Source organism: Cupressus sempervirens, chromosome 5 (genome assembly GCF_028749045.1).
Source record: "Cupressus sempervirens isolate cs-2001-9-10 chromosome 5, ASM2874904v1, whole genome shotgun sequence".
Taxonomy (NCBI): Eukaryota; Viridiplantae; Streptophyta; class Pinopsida; order Cupressales; family Cupressaceae; genus Cupressus; species Cupressus sempervirens.
The window spans coordinates 914,102,291-914,128,454 of record NC_143122.1 but is presented as its reverse complement, the minus strand read 5'-3'; positions in this window follow the sequence as shown (position 1 = coordinate 914,128,454).

Genomic DNA, 26,164 nt, shown 5'->3' with positions numbered 1-26,164 from the left:
ATGAAAAGACTAGGTTTTACTCCCAATATAGGGGTAGGTCAATTGACTATCCAAAGAAGACCAGGGTATACTATCATTCAGAATAAAAGGACCACTTTGGATAAAGGAAAACAAATAATTGAGTCCACTAGTGTTGTCTGGGAAGAGAGGACTCCTGAGTCCTCCCCTAAGAGGCAGAAAATAATAAGGGAAGAGAATCCTCATTTTGAGGAATACTCACCTCCATAAACCTCTATGAAAATTGAAGAAGAATAGCTCACTAAAGAGAAAATTGAACAATTGGGATCCCAAGGGGGAGTTGTTGTTACACAATTAGAAATAGATGAAGGAAACCCTCAAGAGCCTCCTGTGCCAAGTTTTGAGTTTACAATTGTAGATTACATAGGAAGGGAATTAGACCCTATATTACAACAAACAAGTCAACAATTTCTATCAGCTGACAACATTTTCAAATATAGGGCTTTTTGCCAATTTGCATGGAGAACCAACATGAGAAAATTTGAAGAAAGATGAAACAAGCTGAGAACAAAGCATCCTAAGCTAGAGGAGGCAGCCCTAAAAAATTAAATAAAAGAACAGATGATTCAAGAGTTCCAAAACATAACCCCTAAAGAGAAGAGGCAGATGTTGAAGGCCTCAAATATTTTATTGTTGCCCAATTGGAATACTTGTTGATGCCTTAATTTTTAATTCTCTTTCAAATAAGCTGGATTTCCAAGATCCAAACAAGAAGGAATTCATAGGGAATGCATTCAATGAAGACCAAGTTGCTCTGGCTATATAGTCTTTAAGGAAGGGATCAAGAGCTACCCCATCATAGCTAGATGAGTCTAGATTGATGGGAAATATTGTTGTGAGAAGAGTAGCTGATACATATCATGTGCAAGATGAACACATGGGTGTAGATACATCTCAATTTGTTTTGGCCACTACTAAAAAGGAAGAGAAGGCCATGTTTGAACTATAGAGCAAATATGTGGTTGTTTTGGAAGCTTACAATAAAGAATTTCAAAAGAGGATTAAACTTGAAAATAAAGTAATGGGGAGGTCTAAAAGACCAAGAATAGCATATCCCCATCCCCAATAGAACCTTTTAAATCCACTCCTCTCATAGAGATGCTAGATACCCCACAAAGGCCACATAAGAAAAGAGCAATCTGTAGGCCTTACATGTAGAATTGAATGTACAATATGAAGATAAATTGAGGAAGACTCTTACATATTTGGGGGATAAAATTGAATGGCCATTAGTTTATGATCAATTGGCTAGAGTAATAGACATATTAGAAGAATTGAAAGCAAGTGATGAGGCTCTAAGGCCTATTATGAATAAATGGGTAAGAAGGAAGGAAATGACATTTTTATGTTATTCTATCATAAAAGTCTCATGTGATCAAATTGAAAAGACTACTTTGTTTTTTATCTTCCTAATTTTGATAATAAGAGAATTCATCTACAGAGAATAATAGTTGGCTATTTAAATAAATATAAGAGCCAAAAGTTTAGTTTATTTTCTCATGACTTAGATAGAAGGAATAATTTGAAAAATAAAGACAAATGGGCTAAGGAACTAAATGATTTATTTTTTCTAAAGATGAGTAAAATTATCAATGAAATAGGGCATGCATAGTGGGCTACCACAATAGAGGAAATAGTGAAAGCCCATTTATTCTTTGATTCTTTGAAACAAGAAATTTTTGATATTGATAGGGAAGCTAAATATATTATTGAGAAACAATAGGATATTCTGCATTTTGACTAGCTAGATGATGCACTTTATGACAAGTGGATGGTGCATATTGCTTCTGTTGAGTAGCTAGAAGAGTTTGAATGTGATGATGATGAAGCACATGAAGATGAATTACAAATTATCAATCCATTTCCATCAGCACCTAGAGAAGAAGATGAGATAGAAGCATAGTCATCTCATGCTAAAGGTGCAATGGATCAATTAGATAGTGTAGCAAAGATAGAATCAAGAATAACTATCACCTTGGTAACACATGATGATATGAGTAAAAATGCTAGAGTAGAGGTGAAACTGCATGATTTAGAGCCTGGCACATCACTGGCAATTCTGGTAGCTACGTATGTCAAGGACTCAGAATGAATAAAGACCAAGCATAGGATTTCTAGCATGTGAGGATGTAATAGAAAAAGGGGCCTACCAAGAGAGTAATATGATGTTACATTCATGTTACTTGAAATTCTGTCTTTTTCTGTTAAGAAAAATGTAAATATTCTTTGTAAAAGGATACCTATCAGTTCTCTATGCATGAAGCTTGTTGCATCTCACATTATATAAGTGAGATTCTAGGGCTAGACGAGGGTCTAATTTCTAATGCTTTTTAGTTTTACACTTAGGTTTTTTTTCGGTCCAATAATTCAAGAAAACTTTATGATGTATCTTCTTTGTAAATTTTTTGAGAATACATTAATGTTGAATGATCTCTATGTTCCTTTCTATGGTCATTCTGAGTTTACTACAATTGTATACAATTTTCAAGGAAAATTAATACAAGTTTTGAGTTATCCCCGTATCAGTTCTTATTGAATTTTGTCTCCTTTGTTGTTACCTTGTTATTGTGAGATTGTATGAGTAAAGCTTGTTCAATCAAATGCAATTCATTTAGGTTGTATGTCAATTCATTATTGTTATTAATTCAATGAATTAAATAAAGGCTTTGATGAATTTGATGGGATTGCTATGGTAATAGAATGCATGTTTGTAAGTATGAATTCTAGTAAGAATTGTTGATAATATATGTTGTAATGCAACAAATTAGATCTATAAATTGGAGTAGACTCTGAATACCAATAGAATAGGCACTAATTAAATTAATTCAGTCTATAGATAGGTATACCATGAAGAAGTATCAAATCTAAAATCACAATCAGCTTTATTTTACTTTTCTTGAAGACTTTCAAAGGTGGTCAGCACTTGTTTGCATGGAATGTTTTAGCCTTAGTTAGCCACTATTGCTAGGAATACTTGCAAATCTATAGAAGAATTGTAACCAAATTTGCTATATGGGATGTGTTTTATCCAAAATGTCAAAATCATGCATGTGTCTAAGGATATGAGATGAGAATCAGAATGAAACTAAAATAATTCTCATATAGTAGCATCCAATGTTGAATCATCCCCTGGGTGTACCCACCTTGGTTTTACAGAGCCTTAAGAGTAGAAAACCATCCTTAGTTTTGTTGAAATTGGGTCCAAATGGTTTGCACATGTAATTGTTAATAGGAATTGGCTAATCCTTAGGTTGTGTGAGTAATATCAATTTGGTATTGAGCATTTTTTTGTTTAGTAGTTTTAAAACACCAAAAAAATAGTGACTCTACTAGGGAGTTTTCCAACAAGTCTTTAAAAAGTATTGCAGTTTCTTTCGTCCTATTGTCTATGTGTGTGTTAGATCTCTAGTACTACTTGTGGTAGTAATTGCAATGTTATAGTGACAAACATTGACAATTTAAAAAAGAGAGAAATGTAAGCCAATGCCACATAGATGCACTGATGTATCCAACCTTTCCAAGTGTCTTATCTATCAAGCAAGAGTTGCAGTTTTATGATCTTAGTGATTGGTCCATCTATGTCAGATATATCCTTTTTAGCTTGTGTCATTTCTTTGTAGTCAAGAATAATTGTAATTGTGTATTTTTCCATTTAAAGGGTGGAAACTCAATCAAGTTTTTGAAGCTAGTGCTTATTTGATAAAAAGTAAAATGGCTGACAAAAGAGAAAACACAAGAGCCAATCCTGATGTACCCATGTATACTAATTTTGCTAAAGGTGGTAGGAAGAACCTAAATAAGAAAGGGACAGATCCAAATCCCACCTAGAAGCCCAGAGGTAATGTATCAGTTAGTTCTCAGTATCAACCAATGGTAGGAAGAGAGTCTTCTTCACTTGGCTCTGAATCAGAACCACAAGACTCTTAGGAGGGATATTTAGTACTCTAGTACTAGGTGAAAGAACATATCAAGATAAGGATATGTCACTAGTAGGGAATATATCCCCTAGACTAGATCTAATAGCTGAAATGCATCATAGATTAGGACTTAGGAGTTCATTCGAAGATCCTTCTAATCCTAAAATAGTCTCATATATTGAACCTAATCTTATAGACCTCGATGACCCTACTAACTCGAAAGGAACCTCTATAGATCCTATAGAAGTACAATCAAAGATAGGATTTCTAAAGAAATGGATTGCTAAGGAAGAAGCCAAGTGTATCCACCTAGAAAAAGAAAAAGAGTAAGCCACCTTAGATGTTATAGTGGAAAGAGATAATCTGCTTAAAAGGATGGCTGCCTTGAAAGAACAAAATAAGAAATTAGAAGAAAGAATGACAACCCTTCATGCTAATGTCTTTGGAGATGTAGACAGCTTGAGAACTAAATTTTAGGAACAAGAAAAACTCTTGAGTCAAAAGCAAGAACCTGTGATTAGTCAATTCCAAGCTTATAAACCTGTCCAAGTAGATCCTGTAGAACCTACTGTGAAAGCTACATATAAGGGATAGGTCAAAGCCATAGGGATCTAAATAAATGAACCTCAAGATCTACTAAGAAAATCCATAAAGCCTTCCATGTCAAAATTAGATCTAGATCTGGAGAAAGCTAGAAAGGAGAAGGAAGATCTTGGAAAAGAACTTGAGAAGGTGGAGAATGAAGCTCAAGCTGCAGAAACTAGGAGAAAAATTTAGTTCATTAAGTCTAATTCTGCATTAGCCTCATAGCGAAATTTATCCACCCCATCTTCAGCTTCTATATCATCTTGTGAACTAGTAGTTTTAGTTTAGGGGATATCTCAATCTACCCCTTCCTCATCATCCACCATTAATACTCAAGCCCCTATTGTCCAACCTCAATAATCCCAAAGTGTTCCTCTTAACCAAGAAAATATAGCAAGCACCTCAAATATTCCTAGTTTTTAGAAGAAACCTATATACATGGAAAAATATAGACAAATATCATTTGCAAGTATTCCTAGTGCTCCACATCTCATATCTTTTGATTTAAGAGATAAAGTCGTTAAGTTTTTTAGAAATAACACTATTACTAGTGAAGAGCATTTGAGAATTTTCATACATATGCTAAATGATTATGAAGTTGAACATGAAGATGTGGTGATGATTTTATTTGTTCATTCATTAACTAAGGATGGAAGGGATTGGTTTAGAAGGTTACCTGATGATAGCATTAGTTCATGGAGTGATTTAGAAAAGTTATTCAAAGAACAATGTGGAGACAACACTAATGTTGGATTCATGTTAAATGAATTCAATAACATCAAGAAGAATCCTAATGAGTCCACGTTTGATTTCAATGTAAGATTCTACAAAGGTATGTATAAACTATTTTTATTCATGAAGATGTGGTGATGATGTTATTTGTTCATTCATTGACTAAGGATGGAAGGGATTGGTTTAGAAGGTTACCTGATGATAGCATTAGTTCATGGAGTGATTTAGAAAAGTTATTCAAAGAACAATATGGAGACAACACTAATGTTGGATTCATGTTAAATGAATTCAATAACATCAAGAAGAATCCTAATGAGTCCACATTTGATTTCAATGTAATATTCTAGAAAGGTGTGTATAAACTATTTTTAGGTTATGAGGTTGAATGAGGATGTTTGTCTCACAACATATTTTAATGCTTTTGATAGCCAAATGGCTTATTAGTTGAGAGATAAAGATCCTAAAACTTTGAGGGATGCTTATAAGGTTGCAGTAAATATTGAGAATAATAGGAAAATGTCTAGTAAGCTTGGTAGGAGAGATGATCCAAAGTTGTTCAATCCCAAGAATAACAATAAAAAGGAAGTTGATAAAAATCCTAGAGGAAAGAAGCTAGAAGAACCTATAATAGGTCAGGTGTTAGAATTGCTAAAAAAGATGAATCCTACTAGTTTCAATACTTAAAAGCCAAATGTTGCTAAGAAGACCCTTGTGAATAGTAGCAATATCAATAGACAACCTAGAATGCAGAATTACCCTTATACCACCCAAGGGAAGGATGGCAAGCCAATCCCTAACTAGACCCAAAATATAAAAGATAAGTGTACACCAAACCCTCTGCAAAGAGGTTCAGTAAATATGAATGATAATGTACCATGGTGTATTTTTTGTCAATTACTTCACTCTACGGATTATTGTGTAGTTGCTCAGTCATTTTCTTCTGATCATAGCTTACAAACTAAGGAGGAGGAAGAAGAAAGGAGCCATGATGATGTAATATTTAATATGGTAAGCATGTGTAATGATTATGTGGATTCTAATTTGGAAGAAATAGAAAGTGATCTAGAGAATAGAAAAATTGCTTATCAATTACATCATCAACAAGTCTTCTCAGACAATGAAGGCCATGACAAAGATAAGGTATGTGTTACATCTTCTAAAGTTGGTCATGTGAATTTGAGAATTCCTTCTAATGAAGAAATTGATAGGATCACTGCAGAGATGATCTCCCAAGTACATAACAATTACAACTTGAGAAACATAATAGTTAACAATGATGTTGGGAAGCCTTCTGGTATATTCATAAAATATATTACACATAAGATGAAAGATGAAGACAAGAAGGCTAATGTAGAGACAATCAATATTAAAGAAATCAAAACCAAGAAGTGGGAACCCAAGAAGAAAGTGCACTTCCAATTAAATGAGATACCAAAAGCAATTGTGCAAGAGAAGGGATTAGGATCTAATAATGCTGAGCAAATAGTAGTCCCTGATGTTCAAAAGGTTCCTTTTCTAGGTATGATTGTGAAACCCACTATGCCTAATTCTATTGACATGATATCCATGTTATCACAAATTACCATTAAGGTACCCTTGTCTGAACTATTTAGAATTGAAGAGCATAAGAACAAAGCCCTGTCATGGTTTGGAGGGATAAGAAATAATACCATAAATGTAGAGCAAAATGTTATTCAATAGACCCCCTTAGTAATAGAAAATAGTGATATCATGTCCCAAATTCCCCAAATGTTCTTGGATGATTCATCAGTAGCATACATAGAAGATATTGACCCATTTTTTCTCTATCTAATTATAAAAGGAAAGACCCTAAAAAATTGCATGATAGATTCAGGAGCTTCTAACATCATCATGCCTTTCAAAGTAATGGAAGCCATAGGGTTGAAAGTAGACACTAAACAAGGTAGATGCAAAGGTATGGATGCTACAGAAGTCCCAATCATAGGTACTATAAATGCTTTACCATTTAAGCTAGCTACATATCCTAAGTTAGAATTGACCATGTCAATCCTTGTAGTTGATATTCCTCCACACTATGGAATGTTGCTTTCTATAAAATAGAGTACTACTATGGGAGGTAGCCTACAATGTGATTTAACTTATGCAACTTTTCACATAGGTGAGAAGGTTGTTAAAGTAGATAGAGAGCCAAGGGTTAGTCATATATTGGGTGAAGAAATTGACAAAGATGCTACTTATTTTTTAGATACTGGTGTGAATGCATTTAGAGCTAAATTAATTATCCAAGAAGTTGAGAAATTGTCTACTATTATTGAACATGAAGTTGAGTGTTGTATGGACTCACCAATATTATGGACAATGTTCTTTGATGAGGCCAATTCTAAAGAAATGCAGGTGTAGGGGTAGTTTTTTTTTCTCTAGAGGAAAACACTTTTAGATATCCCTTTACCTTGAATTTTTCATGCACTAATAATATAGTTGAATATGAAGCTTTATTGTTAGGGTTAAAAGTTGCTACCCACCATTGGATCAAGAAGTTGCATGTTATAGGTGATTTTAAATTGATTATCTCACAAATAAGGGGAACATATGCTTCTAAGGATAGAAGGTTGAAAAATTAAAGAAATTTTGTTTGGGATCAAATTGAATTTTTTGACACATTTGGTATATCATGGAAAGATAGAACTCAGAATAAGATGGATAACTTATTAGCAAACATAGCAATTAAAGCTTAGAAGATATCATTTGTAGGAATCTCATAGATTAAAGTTCAAAATAGGCCATCAATACCTGACAATATTAAACATTGATGATGTTGCTTCTGGATTTAATTGTGTAAGTTTTTTTATCATCAATTTTTCAGATCACACTCTATGATCCATCATTAGGATGAGAGAAGGATGTAAAAAGTGGAAAATTATTACATCCTTCTCTCATCCTATGATGGATCACAAAGTGTGATCCGAAATATTGATGATAAAAAAACTTACGCAATCAAATCCAATCATCATTAGCAATGGATTGTGGAAACCTGATATTATTAATATTAAACATTGGCAAGTCTTTGAAGATGACAAAGACATTGTGAATTTCTTGTTGAATGAGGATAAATACCATGGATAAGAGTTGGATTATATTGATTTGGTTCAAACCATAGATGGGAAGGAAACAATTTTTCGTCAAGAGGTTATACAATTAAAAACTAATAAAGTACCTAAAGATTTGGTTGTTTTGGAGAACATGTTTGATAACCAAGATAGAGTAAGGCCTAGTGCCAAAGATTGCAAACCTCAAGAGCTAGAAGAGATAAATCTAGGTACCATTGAAGCCCCTAAGAAATTTTATATTGGTCATAGTTTGTCAACTAAGATTAGAAAGCCTGTGATTGACTTATTGAGAAAATATAGACATGTCTTTGCTTGGTCATATGATGACTTAAAAGCTTATAGAGAAGATCTTTTTCAACATGTCATACCTTTGAAGGAAAGTCTAAAACCTTTTAGGCAAAAACAGAGGCCAATTAATCCTACTCTAGCCCTTAAGATTCAAGAGGAATTAACAAAGTTAAGGGATGGGGGAATAATTAAACCTATAAAAAATTCCACTTGAGTCTCTAATTTAGTACCTATCAGGAAAAAGAATGGAGATATCAAAGTATGTGTCAATTTTAGAAAATTGAACATTGCTTCCCTAAAAGATAATTATGGGTTACCAAACATGGAAGCTATGTTGCAGTAGGTAACTGGGTTTGAGCTTATGTCTATGATGGATGGGTTCTTAGGATATAACCAGGTCCTGGTAAAAGAAGAAGAGCAATTTAAGATAGCATTTACAACTCCTTTGGGAACTTATGTATATGTTAGAATGCCTTTTGGATTGATTAATGCTAGTGCCACTTTTCAAAGAGCCATGGATGTGTCTTTCTATGAGTACATAAATAATTTATGGTTATGTACCAAGATGACCCCATAGCTTATTCTAAAAAGGTTGAGCACCATTGTAGGCACTTGGAGAAGATATTTATCAAATCCTTGGAATATGGAGTATCATTAAACCCTAAGAAATGTACATTTGGGGTAACTGAAGGAAAATTATTAGAACATAGAGTATCAAAGGATGGAGTAAAGATAGACCTTGAAAGAGTAGTAGCCATTGATAATGCCCCTAAGCCAAAGAATGTGAAAGGGGTCCAATATTTCTTTGGGAAAGTTAACTTCCTAAGGAGATTTGTTACAAAATTTGTTGAGATTAGTAAACCTATTTATAAAATGCTCAAGGAAGGAGCTATTATTAATTGGGATGGTGAACCTTCACAAGAATTTCAAGATATTAAGACTGCTATAAAGAATGCTCTAGTCCTTGAGACTCCAGATTACACAAAACCAATGCACATCTTCTCTTTTGCATCTTTCCATACTCTAGATGTAGTCTTGTTGCAGAAGAATGAAGAAGGATATGAACAACCCATTGCCTTCTTTAGTAAGTCATTGCAACCTACTAAATTAAAATATGAGTTAAATGAGAAACAAGCATATGCTTTAGTAAAGGTTGTTAAGGCATTTAGCTACTACTTGATAGGTGCTATTGTCATTGCATTTGTGCATAGTGTTGTTGTAAAGGACATTTTTTTCTTAACAAGAAGTATCAGGAAGAAGGTGTAGGTGGATCAATAGGATCCAAGAGTTTAACATTGAGATATAGATAACAAAACTACCAAGAGGTCAAGATTTAGCTAAACTCATGGCCCAATCTAATTTGGATACTGATGCAGGAGCATCTAGAGGTATAAGGGCAATCCTATGTCAACCAAAAAAATGTACTTAGACTTAGTTTCTATTTCATGTGTTTTCATTTTTGGATACCCATTTGGGTCAAATAAAGGTTCCAACTCTCACAGTTCCACTATCAGTATTCTAGGATAGAGTATTTGAACACTTTGGGATAGGAGTATGTAATTGAGCCATCATTTTGGTGAACTAGAAGGTGTAAATTGGTCAAATGATTGTAATTGTAATTTAGAGCATTCCAAAAAAAGAATCAAGTCAAAAGGCCCCACGATTTGAAAGTTATTGCAATTTTTTGGTTTTCGGAGACATCCTAAGAATGCTTCAAAGTCAGGTTAAATGACCTCAAATAGGGCCAAAAAATTGGGGATAGCAATTCATGTCCATAGGGCTATAGAGCGCTTTGAGAGCTTTCCGAAAATGTAAACGGTTCGTCAATCAGAGCTACGGTTCAAAAGTTATGGCTCCCAGAAGTTTGATTACCGTTTTGGATTCTTCTAATTTTGTGTTGACTTCTAATGCGACTTCTAGAGACTTCTATTTGGTTGGTGGATGCCAACTACTATCAGTGTTCCAGGATAGAGTATTTGAACACCTTGGGATACGTATAAATGCCAAAAAAAAATAGGATTATGTAATTGAGCCATCATTTTGGTGAACTAGAAGGTGTAAATTGGTCAGATGGTTGTAATTGTAATTTAGAGCATTCCAAAAAAAGAATTAGGTCAAAAGGCCCCACGGTTTGAAAGTTATTGCAGTTTTTTGGTTTTTAGAGACATCTTAAGAATGCTTCAAAGTAAGGTTAGGGGCATTAAATGACCTTGAATAGGGCTGAAAAAATGGGGGATAGCAAAGCTTGTCCATAGGGCTATAGAACACTTTGAGAGCTTTCTAAAAATGTAAACGGTTCATCAATCGAAGCTACGGTTCAAAAGTTATGCCTCCTAAAAGTTTGGTTACTATTTTAGATTCTTCTAATTTTGTGCCAACTTCTAATGCGACTTCTAGAGCCTTCTATTTGGTCGGTGGATGCCAACTAGCACTTTCTAGAATGTATTCCTAATCCTTAACCCTTTGGGGTCTATTTAAGAAACTTTTTGGCATTATAAAAGGCAGTTTGGAGTGGAGTTTGAGAGAAGGTACTGGAAGAAGAAATTATCTCCAATTTTATGCTATTGTAAGCCCATAGGGCCTATTTTGAAGTCTATTTTCTCTGTACTGAATGTAATAGAATATTTACATAGTTAATACAATTTCCCCTTTCCTATTGTGTCCATTCTATGCTTGGGTCATGTCCCCATCAAGTGGTATCAGAGCTGGTTTTCTTGGGTGTGTAGACAGAGCACCGACTGTGAGGTAGTTTGCACCAGGACTATGTGGTTGTGGGTTTTAGTTAAGAAGATGCCTCCATGAAGAGAACATGGTGGAAGGGCCAGAGCTATTAATCCTGAGGAGGTTAGAGCCCTCCAAAGGTAGGTACAAGCGTTGTAGGAGGAGCTCCGTAGAGGAACAAATGTTTTCATAGGCAACGAAAGTAAGGAAAATAATGAAGAAGAAGAAATTGAACCAGAAGGGGAATTTAATAGGAAAGTTCTAAATCAGGCAAAGCGAAGGCTTTTTAGGGCGATTACTAAGTTTGGGAAAAGACCTACAATTGATGTGGGTGTATTTTAAAGAAATTTGAAACCAGATGAGTTGATCGATTGGATCAATGAACTGGAAGAGTACTTTGAGTATGAGGATATCAAGGATCTAGATAGGGTTAAATTTGTAAAGGCCAAACTAAAAGGACATGTCAAAATCTAGTGACAAGAGGTTCAATTGGAACGAAATAGAAGAGGAAAGGATAAGATCACAAAGTGGGATCGTATGGTGGACAAATTGAAGAAGCAATTCATTCTTGTTGATTATGAGCTTGATTTGTTTAAGAAGATGCATGGGTTAAAGCAAGTGAGAAAATTAGTCCAAGAATATACAGAGGATTTTTACCAACTTCTGATTAGAGTAGGGCATGCAGAAGAAAATAAGGAGAAGGTTGCTTGTTATGTCAGTGGGTTGCGACCTAGCATCCAGGAGGAATTAAGTCTGGTAAGAATGACCAGCATTGAAGAGGTATACCAATTTTCCCTACGAGTTGAAGAGAAGCTAAATAAGAGGTTTGAAGGGAGACAAAGAGGGTGTGGTCAAGGACGAAGGGGTAGTGGTAGGTCATTTGGAGGCCAAAATGAAACTCAAAAGAAAAATGAAGATGTGGGTACTAGCAGGAACCAGAGGAATGAGGGTTTCAACCGCTGCCATGATCAAGACTTTGGAAATCAGAGAGGAAGAGGTAGAGGACATGGAAAAGGAAGAGGAGGCTTCCATGGTACCTATTTCCATTGCAATGAAGAAGGTCAGCATGCCTTTGAATGCCCTCAACGATAAGGAAGGATAGATAGGAGAGTTGAGGGTCAAGCTAGGGTTGCTCATGTGGATGAGGATGCACAATCATCACATTCAGAGGATGCATAAAGAGGAGAGACTTTAGTAAATGAAAGGGTCCTACTAAGTGGTGAGATTGAACTAAGACAAAGGAGGAGTTTGTTCTGTACCAAATGCAAGTGTGAGGATAAATGTTGTGATGTGATCATTGATGGTGGTAGCACTGATAACTTGGTATTAGAGGAGATGGTCTCTAAGCTAAAGCTCAAGAGGGAGAAACACCCCTAGCCCTATCAGATTGCTTGGGTGAAAGATTATCATAAGGTCCTGGTAAGTGAACAATGTTTAGTGAAATTCAAAATTGGGAGTTTACCATGATGAAGTTCTCTATGATGTTATTCCAATGGATGTTTGTCATCTATTGTTGGGTAGACTGTGGCAGTTTGATAGACATGCAGTACATGATGGTCATGTAAACACCTACTCTCTAACAAAGGATGGAGTTTGCCACAAACTAAAGCCCATGAAAAAGGAAGGTGAAAAGGTATGTAGTAGTGCTAGGATTTGTCTTGTTGATGGAAGGAATTTTTTAGATGGCATGAAACATCAGCGTATGTGTTATGCTTTGATTCCTAGAAAAGATAAAGAAGGTAGTAGTGAAATACCACTTGAAGTTTCAGATTTATTAGGTGAGTTTGGAGATATTATCTCTGATAATGTTCCAGAAGGATTGCCACCAGTAAGGCAAATTAGTCATCAGATAGATTTAATCCCAGGAGCTAGTTTGCCTAACAAAGTTTCTCACAGGTTGACTCCTATTGAAATTGAGGAGCTAAATAGATAGGTTCAGGAGCTATTAAGGAAGGGCTTGATTCGGGAGAGCCTGAGTCCATGTACAGTACCTGTAGTACTAGCACCAACGAAGGATGGAGAGTGGAGGATGTGTATAAACTCTTGAGCTATAAATAGGATAACCATCAAGTATCAATTTCCTTTTCCAAGAATGGATGATCTTATGGACTGCTTGAGTGGAGCTCAGTACTTCACAAAGATAGATCTCAAGAGTGGCTATCATTAGATATAGATTTGAGAAGGAGATGAGTGGAAAAAAGCCTTCAAGACCAAGGAGGGTCTTTATGAGTGGTTAGCCATGCCCTTTGGATTGACAAACTCCCCAAGCACCTTCATGCGGCTTATGAATGAGGTACTTAAGAAGTTCTTCGGAAAATTTGTTATTGTCTATTTGGATGATATTTTAATTTTCAACAAGACTTTGGAAGAACATTTATTGTATATTCGTAGTGTCCTTGAAAGGTTAAGGGAAGAGAAATTGTTAATTAATCTAAAGAAGTGTATCTTTGCAAAAATGGAATTAGTCTACTTGGGGTTTGTTATATCACCTGAAGGTCTCAAAATAGATCCAAAGAAGGTAAAAGCCATCTTGGAATGGCCTACTCCAAAGTCTACTATTAAGGTAAGATCATTCCATGGTCTGGTTAGTTTTTACAAAAAATTTATTAAGAATTTAAGTGGCATATGTGCACCCCTAACTGACACAATAAGAGGGGATAGAAAAGAGTTCAAATGGACTGCGGTAGCTACGAGAAGTTTTGAATTGCTAAACAAGAAGGTGACAAAACAACCTGTATTGGCACTTCCAAATTTTAGAAAGGTATTCCAGGTGGATTGTGATGCTAGTGGTAGTACTATTGGGGTTGTATTAATCCAAGAAGGTAAGCCTATTGCATATTTTAGTGAAAATTTGAATGATGCAAAAAAGAAGTATTTTGTTTATGATCAAGAGTTCTATGCAATAGTTCAGGCCTTAAAGAAATGGAAGCATTATTTATTGCCAAAGGAATTTGTTTTGTATATTGATCATCAGGCATTATAGTACCTAAATAGCCAAGGTAAATTAAATCCGAGGGATATGAAGTGGGTAGAGTTCTTGCAGAGCTATACATTTGTGTTGAAGCATAGAAGTAGAAAATCTAACAGGGTTGCAGATGCACTAAGTAGGAGATAGTTGTTGCTTACAATAATGCAGGTTGAAGTAGTTGGGTTTGCTAAACTCAAGAATATGTACCCTGAGGATCTTGATTTTGTTGAAGCATGGAAAGCTTGTAAAGAGCCTATTACTATAGACAAAACTAAGTGGTTAGACTATCTAATTCAAGATGGTATGTTATTCAAGGGAAGTCAATTATGCATTGCAAGGAGTTCCATGAGGGAAAATCTAATTAAGGAGAAACACAGTGGAGGGATGGCAAGACATTTTGGTCAAGATAAGACCATTTCCATTCTTAGAGAACATTATTTTTGGCCTCAAATTTCACAAGATGTGAAGAAGTTTGTACAGAGTTGTCAGATTTGTCAAGCTACCAAGGGATTTAGTCATAATACTGGACTATATCAGCCATTGCCTATTCCATCGAAGCCCTGGGAGGACATAAGTATGGATTTTGTTCTTGGATTGCCAAGGACACAAAGGGATAATGACTCAGTATTTGTGGTGGTTGATAGGTTCTCCAAAATGGCACATTTTATTCCATGCCACAAAACTCATGATGTTGTCCATATTGTAGACATATTTTTCAGAGAGGTGGTAAGACTACATGGTCTTCCAAGGAGTATAGTTTCTGACAGAGATACTAAATTTGTAGGGTGTTTCTGGAGAACATTGTGGAAGAAGTTGAGAATAGACTTGAAATTCAATTCCACACATCACCCACAGATTGATGGCCAAACAAAAGTGGTAAATAGAAGTCTAGGCAATTTGCTGAGATGTTTAGTTGGGAATAAGCCCAAGGGGTGGGATTTGATTCTACCACAAGCAGAGTTTGCTTACAATAACTCTATAAATAGGAGTACTGATAAATCACCATTCCAAATTGTATATGGAAGTAGCCCAAGGATTGCACCAGAATTGAGGAAGATAGAGCAAGGGGAGAGGAAAAGTGTTGAAGCTAAAGAATTTGCTGAACATATCAAGTGTCTACATGAGGAGGTTCAGGCACACATTACCAAGATGAATCGAGAGTATAAAGCTAAGGCTAATCAAAGGAGAAGACATAAGGAATTCCAAGTAGGGGATCTAGTCATGGTACACTTAAGAAAAGAAAGATTTCCATCTGGTACTTACAACAAGCTAAAAATGAAGAAATTTGGTCCCTGCAAAATTTTGAAGAAACATGACTCAAGAAATGCATATGAGGTGGAGTTGCCAGATGGTATTCACATTTCTCCTATTTTCAACATTGCAGACTTAACAGAGTATCATGATGATGGTGCAGATGAGGAGCCGATGTTAGAGCCATGTCCAATTCCTAGTTCTAGGGAGGAGATAGAAGACATTCTAGATCATCGTGTGGGTAGGAGTACAAGACATAGGTAGTATGAATGTTAGAAAGGTTAATCTTTCCTTGGATATATTTTAATTGGGATATTCCAAGGGTCCCTACATATAGTTTGTCCACTTTTACACATGTGGAGGACATGTCATTGTTTGTCCTTTATTCCACATGTAAGGACAACTCTTGTTTATTTTTTTATTTAGTTTATCCTCCTTAAGAGGATTGTGACACTTTGCACACACCTATTATGAATGTGGCATTCATAGAAATGGGAGTTACAAATGCAACTCCTCTCTCATCTCTATATAAGAGATGCTCCTCCTTCTTTCTTCACAACTACAACACCACTCTAAGCACTTGATGTTATTGTATTGAGCTACTTTTGCTCCAACACTCTCTCTCTCTCTTCTCTAGGCATTTTCCTTCATTCATAATAACTCACAAGGGTTTTTCTTTGCTTTCCCCTTATAAATCCTTGTCTCCATTGTTGAACCATCTTGGTGTATGCTCTTGGAGTTGCTTATCTTATGGTAACATTGTTTCACACTTAACTTACTTGGATTGTTTCTCGTTCCTTGCTCAACATTATCATTTCTTACAATGAAGAGTATTTGGTCAAGTGGAAAGGATGGTTGATTGAGGACTCAACTTGGATTTTAGCAGCTGAGGTTTCTCATTTGGGATTTCCTCTACCATTCATAAAGTGATAGGGTCACTTTTCAATCTACCCTGGGTGTTTGATGCAGGAGCATCCAAAGGTATAAGGGAAATCCAGTGTCAACCAAAAAAATGTACTTAGACTTAGTTTCTATTCATGTGTTTTCATTTCTGGATTCCCATTTGGGTCAAATAAAGGTTCCAACTCTCACAATTCCACTATTAGTGTTCTAGGATAGAGTATTTGAACACCTTGGGATACATGTAAATGCCAAAAAATAGGAGTATGTAATTGAGCCATCATTTTGGTGAACTAGAAGGTGTAAATTGGTCGAATGATTGTAATTGTAATTTAGAGCATTCCAAAAAAAGAATCAGGTCAAAAGGCCCCATAGTTTGAAAGTTATTGCAGTTTTTCAATTTTTGGAGACATCCTAAGAATGCTTCAAAGTTAGTTAGGGGAATTAAATGACCTTTAATAGGGCCAAAAATGGGGGATGAGAAAAGCCTGTCAATAGGGCTATAGAGTTCTTCGAGAGCTTTCTGGAAATGTAAACAGTTTGTCAATCAGAGCTACGGTTCAAAAGTTATGCCTCTCAAAAGTTCGGTTACCATTTTGGATTCTTCTAATTTTGTGCCAACTTCTAATGTGACTTCTAGAGCCTTCTATTTGGTCGGTGGATGCCAACTACTATCAGTGTTCTAGGATAGAGTATTTGAACACCTTGGGATAAGTGTAAATGTCAAAAAAATAGGAGTATGTAATTGAGCCATCATTTTGGTGAACTATAAGGTGTAAATTGGTCAGATGATTGTAATTGTAATTTAGAGCATTCCAGAAAAAGAATCAGGTCAAAAGACCCCACAGTTTGAAAGTTATTGCAGTTTTTTAGTTTCTAGAAACATTCTAAGAATGCTTCAAATTTAGGTTAGGGGCATTAAATGACCTTGAACAGGGCCAAAAAATGAGGGATGAGTGAAGCCTATCCATGGGGCTATAGAGTGCTTTGAAAGATTTCTGAAAATGTAAATGGTTCGTCAATTGGAGCTACAGTTCAAAAGTTATGCCTCCTGAAAGTTCGGTTACCATTTTGGATTCTTCTAATTTTGTGTTGACTTCTAATGCGACTGCTAGAGCCTTCTATTTGGTCGGTGGATGCCAACTAGCACTTTCTAGAATGTATTCCTAATCCTTAACCCTCTGGGGTCTACTTAAGAACATTTTTGGCATTGTAAAAGGCAGTTCAGAGTGGAGTTTGAGAGAAGGTACTGGGAGAAGAAATTATCTCCAATTTTATGCTATTGTAAGCCCATAGGGCCTATTTTGAAGTCTATTTTCTCTGTACTAAATGTAATAGCATATTTACGTAGTTAATACAATTTTCCCTTTCCTGTTGTGTCCATCTTGTGCTTAGGTCATGTCCCCATCAGATACTAATCATATAAATATGGTAACAGATGGCCTCAAATCTAATTTATGTGACATGGATCATTGTGAGTGGTATGCTAATGTTATCCACTATCTACAACATATGGAAGCTCCACCTCATTTCACTAAAAATGAGAAGAGGAGCACTAAATTAAAAGCCATCAGGTACATAATTATCAAAGGTAGTTTATGGTGGAGAAATTTTGAGGGAGTGTTATTAAAATGTGTTGATCAAAAAAAAGTTAAAGAAGTCCTGAGTGAAATGCATGTTGGAGTGTGTGGGGGAGATTATATGGCCAAGACTACTACACATAAGGTTATGAGAGTTGGATTTTGGTGGCCATCCCTTTTTGAAGATGCTTAGATCATGGTTAGGAAATGTGATGCATGTCAAAGGTTTGCTAGAAAACTAAAATTCTTAGGTAACACTCCACTAAAGCTAGTTGAGGTTCAAAAACCATTTCAACAATGGGGTATGGATTTCATAGGTGAGATCTCTCTTAAATCTAGCACTAGCTATTCCTATATTTTAGTTGCTATTGATTATTTCACAAAGTGTTTAGAAGCCACCCTACAAAAAATGCAACTAGTAAAGTTGTCAACAAATTTTTGCTAAATAACATTATTTCCAAGTTTGGTTGCCCCCAGAGAATTATAACAAATAATGCAATGTGCTTTAGGTCTGAGGAATTCATAAAATTTTGTGACAAGTATGGAATTACAAGATCAACATCCTTCCCACATCATCCATAAGGAAATGGACAATCTGAATCCACAAATAAAAGTCTATTAAAAGTCATCAAGAGGACCTTGGATGAAAACAAGAAGGCATGGAATTCCAAGTTGCAGCTAGCAATATGGGTTGATAGAGTGACTATGAAGAAGGCCATTGGAGTAGCCCCATTTGATCTAGCATATGGAATTTAGGCAAGGATGCCTCAGAATAACTTGGTAGGACTCTACAATTATATCCAATTTTATGATGAAGATATTACAAATGACATGCAAGAGAGGCTAGATGAGCTTGTAGGATTACCAAAAACTAGAAGAGAAGCATCTCTTAGGAACCAAAAATTAAAACTACAAGTCAAGACATTATACGATAAAAGGACAATGAGGAAAAAGTTTGAAGATGGAGATTTAGTCCTTATTTAGAATGCTAGAATTGAGGATAAAAGAAAACATGGTAAGTTTGATCCTATTTGGTTAGGTCCCTATTTAATTGAAAATGCATGGGGAGAAGACTCTTATATCTTCAAGGATTTTTCAAACAATATTCTTGAACTTCCAGTTCATGGATAGTTATTGAAGAGATACTTTTCCTAAAGTATCTTTTTTCCATGAACAGTAGCTTGAGGGTTTCTTGTTCCCTTGAACATTTTGTGTATGTTGTGAATCCATGTAAATATCCTTGTATAGTGGTGTTCCCTATTTTTGTTCCTTTGTTCCTGCGCTCTCTAAAGAAGTTGACATTTTAAAGTTAGATATGTGGTCTACTTGACCATAGATTCTAAATTCTTGTATAAACTCAGGTAGTCTATCATCCCCAAGGAGGGCCACTATTGGTCTGATTTTTGCAGGATAAAGTTTTCCCCAATTAAGATGTAAAAAGTTAGAATTGGATCCATTGTTAGAAACTAGGGTTTCTGTATTTTTTTTTTGCAATCTTTTGAAAAAATCAAAAACCCTTGTTAAGCCCTAGGTCTCATTCATTTTGATTTTCATTTGGGTATGAACATTTTTAAAATATAAATATTTATTGTCTAGTTCAAATCTTTCGCACCCCCCACTGACCTTTCTCCTCTTAACGAATATTGTCTGATCAAAGTAAGATCAGTGATAGTCGCATTGTCACTATGATGAGATGCAAGTGTTTTCCCTAATGTGACATAGCGACTGCCATGAAACTGAGTAATGGTGTCATGAAAATGGAGGCATGGTGGCTAGAAAAGGTTCTGCTTCAAAAGTTTCAGTATTGTGCATCTGATCAGGGCTATTAGAGCCAAAAGGGAACCAAAAATTACAAAGTGCAAAATACGTTAATAGAATTTAGTTTCTCCGATTTGTCGCTATGTCACTATCAAAAAAACTATGCATCCTATTAGTGAAATAGCACCTAACCAAAAGAATACATATCACAGCAACTTCCAAGTTTCTCGGTGACAATAAAAATTCCCAAGTGCTATCATGCACATATGATTTTACTATTATGTCAGAAGCACTAATTAGAGTAATTATCATTTAACATGTATTTATCTTTATAGCACCAAATTTTTACAAGGCACCAAGGGTCGCTATGTCACAATCAAAAATTAAATGAGCTTCACCATTAGCGGCATAGCGCCTAGCCAAAAAATGATAGTGCAACAACAATTTTATAAGGTGGGCCCAGGCATTTGCTTCATCATATATGAGTCATGCAACCTTTGAACACTGTGGCATCCAGTTGGATATGTCTTGTGCACCAAAAAAAAATTGAGGACACCGAAGGTCGCTATGTCACTATCAAAAAACCTTTTCACCTCATCATTAGTGACATAGCACCCAGCTAGAAAATGGGCATGTGGTGGGACCTAAGCCATGAGGTAATATAATAAGGATTAAAATATTAATGCATGAGCCAACTAGATAGTATGTTCTCATGTCATTGATAACTTGGACCCATGCCCCATTCATAAATTAGATGAAATATTTTGATCATTCGATCAAGCTCAGATTGACGATTGTTGCTACCTTGCTATGGAAAGATGTGCACTTTTTACTCTATGTGAAATAGTGACCAGGGGACCCACCACATCTTATGCACATCATGTAGTTTCCTCACCCTTAGATCAATCTCAAATCTACGACTATCACTATCTTGCTATGATAAGTTACTCAAATGATATGTATAGCGACATAGCAACTAGGGGCCCACCATATTTCTCTTAAGTAAAGCATCAAATATCCTCCACACAATCGGTACATAATCAACAATTATTACTATGTTTCCATAGCAAGATGCTCACTCTTTATGTATACTGAGGTAGCAACTCCATGACATGTGTCCTCATTCATCAATGGGTCTAGATTGAAATGCCAATAATGAAGGACATATACACATGGCTAAATCTCATTGGGTTGACTGCCAACATGTCAAGAAGAATATGAGTCATCTCTACTTGCATCCCTACATTGTAGGGGATTTTGAAAATCAATAGTGTAAATATGAATGTAGAAGGTGGTGTCACTCTGTGCATTTATGAGCAATGAAAGCTTTGCATGCAAAATAAAAATAGAGTATAATACGATTTCACCAATTTCTTCTCACACAAACAAAGATTGCAAATTTTCTAAGAAATAGCCATTATTGAGAAGACTGTGTCGAGCTTTACAAGGGTGTGAAGTAATTTCCCATTGTTCACGAAGATATTATAGAATTACAGAGAGGAAAGAGCAAAGAATCAAGTAAGTACTTACAATATAATCTCTATAGTGTCTCAATTTCTACAAATTATAATCAAAGATGCCTCCAAAGAAGGTGTTTTCTAGTCAAGAGAATTATTTGGATGGGAATGTTCATGATGATTTTCTTGAGTTGCTCCCTGACTCCACTATTGAAACTATACAAGTTAAAAAGCTAGCTTCATTAAACCCTAGGTTGAGAATAGTAGATGGATTGTATGACAAGGGGAATTGGGTCCGAGATGCTAATACCTTTTAAACTAGTCTGGAATTTTTTAAGAAATGGTTTTTAGAGAGGAACTTGTTTGCCCCACATGCCAATATCTGGAATTTTGATTTAGGGAAATTGGTGGTTCCTAGTGTCTTTATGGATTATGACCTCCTTGAGGTTGTGGCAAAAAACTATCACTAGTCCATTAGGGTGGTGAGAAGAACTGATGGGGAAATCCTTATCACAATCAGCCCAGATGATATTAAGGAAGTTTTTGGCTTAGGGCATCTCATTGATTACCATGTGCCAATTGATTTCAAAGGATTAGAAAAATAATACACATCAAAGAAGGACGCTATTAGGCAAGGTGTAGTGAGGGCACATATAAGTAAAATTGGAACTCTGCTAGTAATAACAGCAGCCTCCAGGGAACCTTTCAAATGGGCATACTTCAATACCAAGGTTGTGGAGATATATAGGACCCTGTGTAGAGCTTTTGAAAAAGATGAAGAGGAGTTTATGCCTGTGGATTTTATGTACATGATTACTCAAATTTCCTCTTTTGGTGTGGACATAATTTTTTATTTTGCTTCTTATTTAGCTGAGGAAATTCATAATGGCCTAGTTGGGATTGCTAAGGGCAAACTAGAAAAGATTTTTGGTCACTATTCTTTGATAATGCACATATTTCTATTTAAAGGAGCAACATATTTTGGAAAAGAAATGTAGTCAAATAGGGAAAAATATGGGGAAGCACTGCCACTCCAATTATGGAGTGCACATATGACCTGGGAGGTAGAGAAAGCCAGTTTTGTTAGATTTGATATATATTTTGCTTCAAAACTGAGATGTTTATTATTGAGTGACAATCCCAGAATACCCAAGCCATTGGTAGGTCTTATTAGGCCCCTAGAAAATCCTAGTGGTTAGAAGCTTTCACACAATTGGGGATACATCATCCCATATTCTATCTCAACTAATATAAGGATTTATGGTTTCAAAGGAATGCCCCATGTACTACCTTACCAAGTGCCCTTAAAGGTAGGAATAGCTAAATTTTTGTGGTAGTTGGGAGGATTGGAGGAAACATTTTTGTTAAAGAGGGCGAGGGGGTCAATTTTTCCTACTTGTATAGTGGCCTATCAATTTGTAATCATAAAAGGGGGTTGGCTTTCTTTGCACAAGATTTTGGAATCTTATAAGATGATTGTTTCTCACCCTCATTTTTGTGACTCTAAGGGATTTTATTATTTGGCTCTAAGACATAGAATTAAGCTTGGTAAAATTGAGCATGAATTCTATTTTCCTAAAGACATAATAAGAAATGAATACTCCTTGCAAGAGCAAGAAATTAAAAAGGAAAAGCTAAGAGTCTTCTCTAAAGTTTTAGATTTCATTCATTGTTTTGATGTAGATTATAGTCCTTTAGACAATGCTATTACAACTACAGATAAGATAAATAAACTTATGAATACCTTTTCTAAAATAATGGAGGCAATGAATGAAAAGAAGCAATTCTTTATTAATTTTTACCTAGATAAGGCCAAGGAAGTAATGAGAAGACTTGGTTTTACTCATAATATAGGGTCAGGTCAATTGACTTTCTAAAGAAGGCCGAGGTATACTATCATTTAGAATAAAAGGACCATTGTGGAAAAAGGCAAACAAATAATTGAGTCCACTAGTGCATTCTAAGAAGAGAGGCCTCTTGAGCCCTCCCCTAAGAGGTAGAAAATAATAAGGGAAGAGGATCCTCATGTTGAGGAATACTCACCTTCATAGACCCTTATGAAAATTGAAGAAGAATAACTCACTGAAGAGAAAATTGAACAATTGGGATCCCAAGGGGGAGTTTTTGTTACACAATTAGAAATAGATGAAGGAAACCCCCAAGAGCCTCTCATGCCAAGTTTTGAGTTGACAATTGTAGATTGAAAAGGAAGGGAATTAGATCCTGTATTAGAACAACAAAGTCAACAATTTCAATCAGATGAAAACTTTGTCAAATCTAGGGCTTTTTGCCAATTTTCATGGAGAACCAACATGAGAAAATTTGAAGAAAGATGCAACAAGCTAAGAACAGAGCATCCTGAGCTGGAGGAGGTAGCACTGCAAAATCAAATTAAAAAATAGATAATTCAAGAGTTCCAAAACATAACCCCTAAAGAGGGGAGGAAGATGGTGAAGGCCTCAAATATTTTATTTTTACCCAATTGAGATATTGTTAATGCCTTAATTTTTAATTCTATTTCAAATAAGTTGGATTTCCAAGATCTAAACAAGATGGAATTCACAAGAACTGCATTCAGTGAAGACCAGGTTACTCTAGTTATATTATATTTAAGGAAGGGATCAAGAGCTAGCCCATCACAGCCTGATGAGTCTTGATTGATGGGAAATATTGTTGTGAAAATAGTAGCTAATACTTCTCATGTACAGGCTACACACATGGGTGTAGATACATCTCAATTTGTTTTGACCACTACTGAAAAGAAAGAGAAGGCCATGTTTGAACTGCAGAGAAAATATGAAAGTGTTTTGGAAGCTTACAATAAAGAAGTTCAAAAGAGAATTGAACTTGAAAATAAAGTAATGGGGAGGTCTACAAGACCAAGAATAACATATCCCCATCCCCAGTGGAACCTTTTAAATCCACTTCTCTCATAGAGATGTCAGATACCCCACAGAGGCCACAGTATTACACTATTGAAGACTTTGAAGAAGAAAAGAGCAAGTTGTGGGCCTTACATGTAGAATTGAATGTACAATATGAAGATAAATTGAGAAAGGATCTTACATATTTGAGGGATAAAATTAAATGGCCATTAGTTTATGATCAATTGGCTAGAGTGATAGACATATGGGAAGAATTGAAAGCAAGTGATGAGGCTCTAAGGCCTATTCTGAATAAATGGGTAAGAAGGAAGGAAACAACATTTTTATGTTATTCTGTCATAAAAGTCTCAAATGATGAAATTAAAAAGAATTTTAATATTGTTTCTGATCTTCCTAATTTTGATAATAAGAGAATTCATCTACAGATAATAATAGTTGGCTATTTACATAAATATAAGAGCCAAAAGTTTAGCTTATTTCCTTGTGCCCTAGATAGAAGGAATAATTTGAAAAATAAAGATGAATGGGCTAAGGAACTTGATGATTTATTTTGTCTAAGGTAGAATAAAATTATCAATGAAACAGGGCATACATGGTGGGCTACCACAACAAAGGAAATAGTGAAAGCCCAGATATTCTTTGATTCTTTGAAACAAGAATTTGTTGATATTGATAGGGAAGCTAAATATATTATCAAGAAACAATAGGATATTGTACATTTTGATTGGCCAGATGATGCACTTCATGAAAATTGGATGGTGGATATTGCTTTTGGTGAGCAACTAGAAGAAGTTGAAAGTGATGATGATGAAGCACATGAAGATGAATTACAAAGTATCAATCCACTTCCATCAGCACCTAGAGAAGAAGAAGACAAAGAAGGGCAGTCATCTCATGCTAAAGGTGTAATGAATCAGTTAGATGATGTAGCAGAGACAAAATCAAAAATAACTATCACATTGGTAACACATGACGATATCAATGAAAATGCTAGAGTGGAGATGAAACTGCATGAATCAGAGCTCAACACATCACTGGAAAATTTGGTAGCTACATATGTCGAGGACTCAGAATGAATAAAGACCAATCACAAAATTTCCAGCATGCATGGATGTAATAGAAAAAGGGGCCTACCAAGAGAATAATATGATGTTACATTCTTGTTAATTGAAATTTTGTCTTTTTTTTGTTAAGAAAAATATAAATATTCTTTGTAAAAGGACACTTGTCAGTTCTCTACACCTAAAGCTTGTTGCATCTCACATTATATAAGTGAGATTCTAGGGCTAGAGGGGGATTTGATTTCTAATGCTTTTTAGTTTTACACTTAGGTTGTTTTCAGTCCAGTAATTTGAGAAAACTTTACAATGTATCTTCTTTGTAAATTTTCTGAGAATACGTTAATGTGGAATGATCTTTGTGTTCCTTTCTATGGTTATTCTAAGTTTACTACAATTGTATACAATTTTCAAGGAAAATTAATACAAGTTTTGAGTTGTCCCCATATCAATTCTTATTGAATTTTTTCTCCTTCGCTATTACCTGGTTATTTTTAGATTGTATGAGTAAAGCTTGTTCAATCGAATGCAATTCATTTAGATTATATGTCAATTCATTATTGCTATTAATTCGATGAATTAAATAAAGACTTTGATGAATTTGATGGGATTGCTATGGTAATAGAAAGAATGTTTGTAAGTATGAATTCCAGTAAGAATTGTTGATAATTTTTGTTGTAATGCAACAAATTAGATCTATAAATTGGAGTAGACTATGAATTCCAATGGAATAGGCACTGATCAAATTAATTTAGCTTGCAGATAGGTATACCATGAAGAAGCATCAAATCTAAAATAACAATTAGCTTTATTTTACTTTTCTTGAAGATTTTCAAAGGTGGAACACTTGTTTGCATGGAATGTTTTAGCCTTCATTAGCCACTATTACTAGGAATACTTACAAATCTATAGAATAATTGTGATCAAACCTGCTATATGGGATGTGTTTTATCCAAA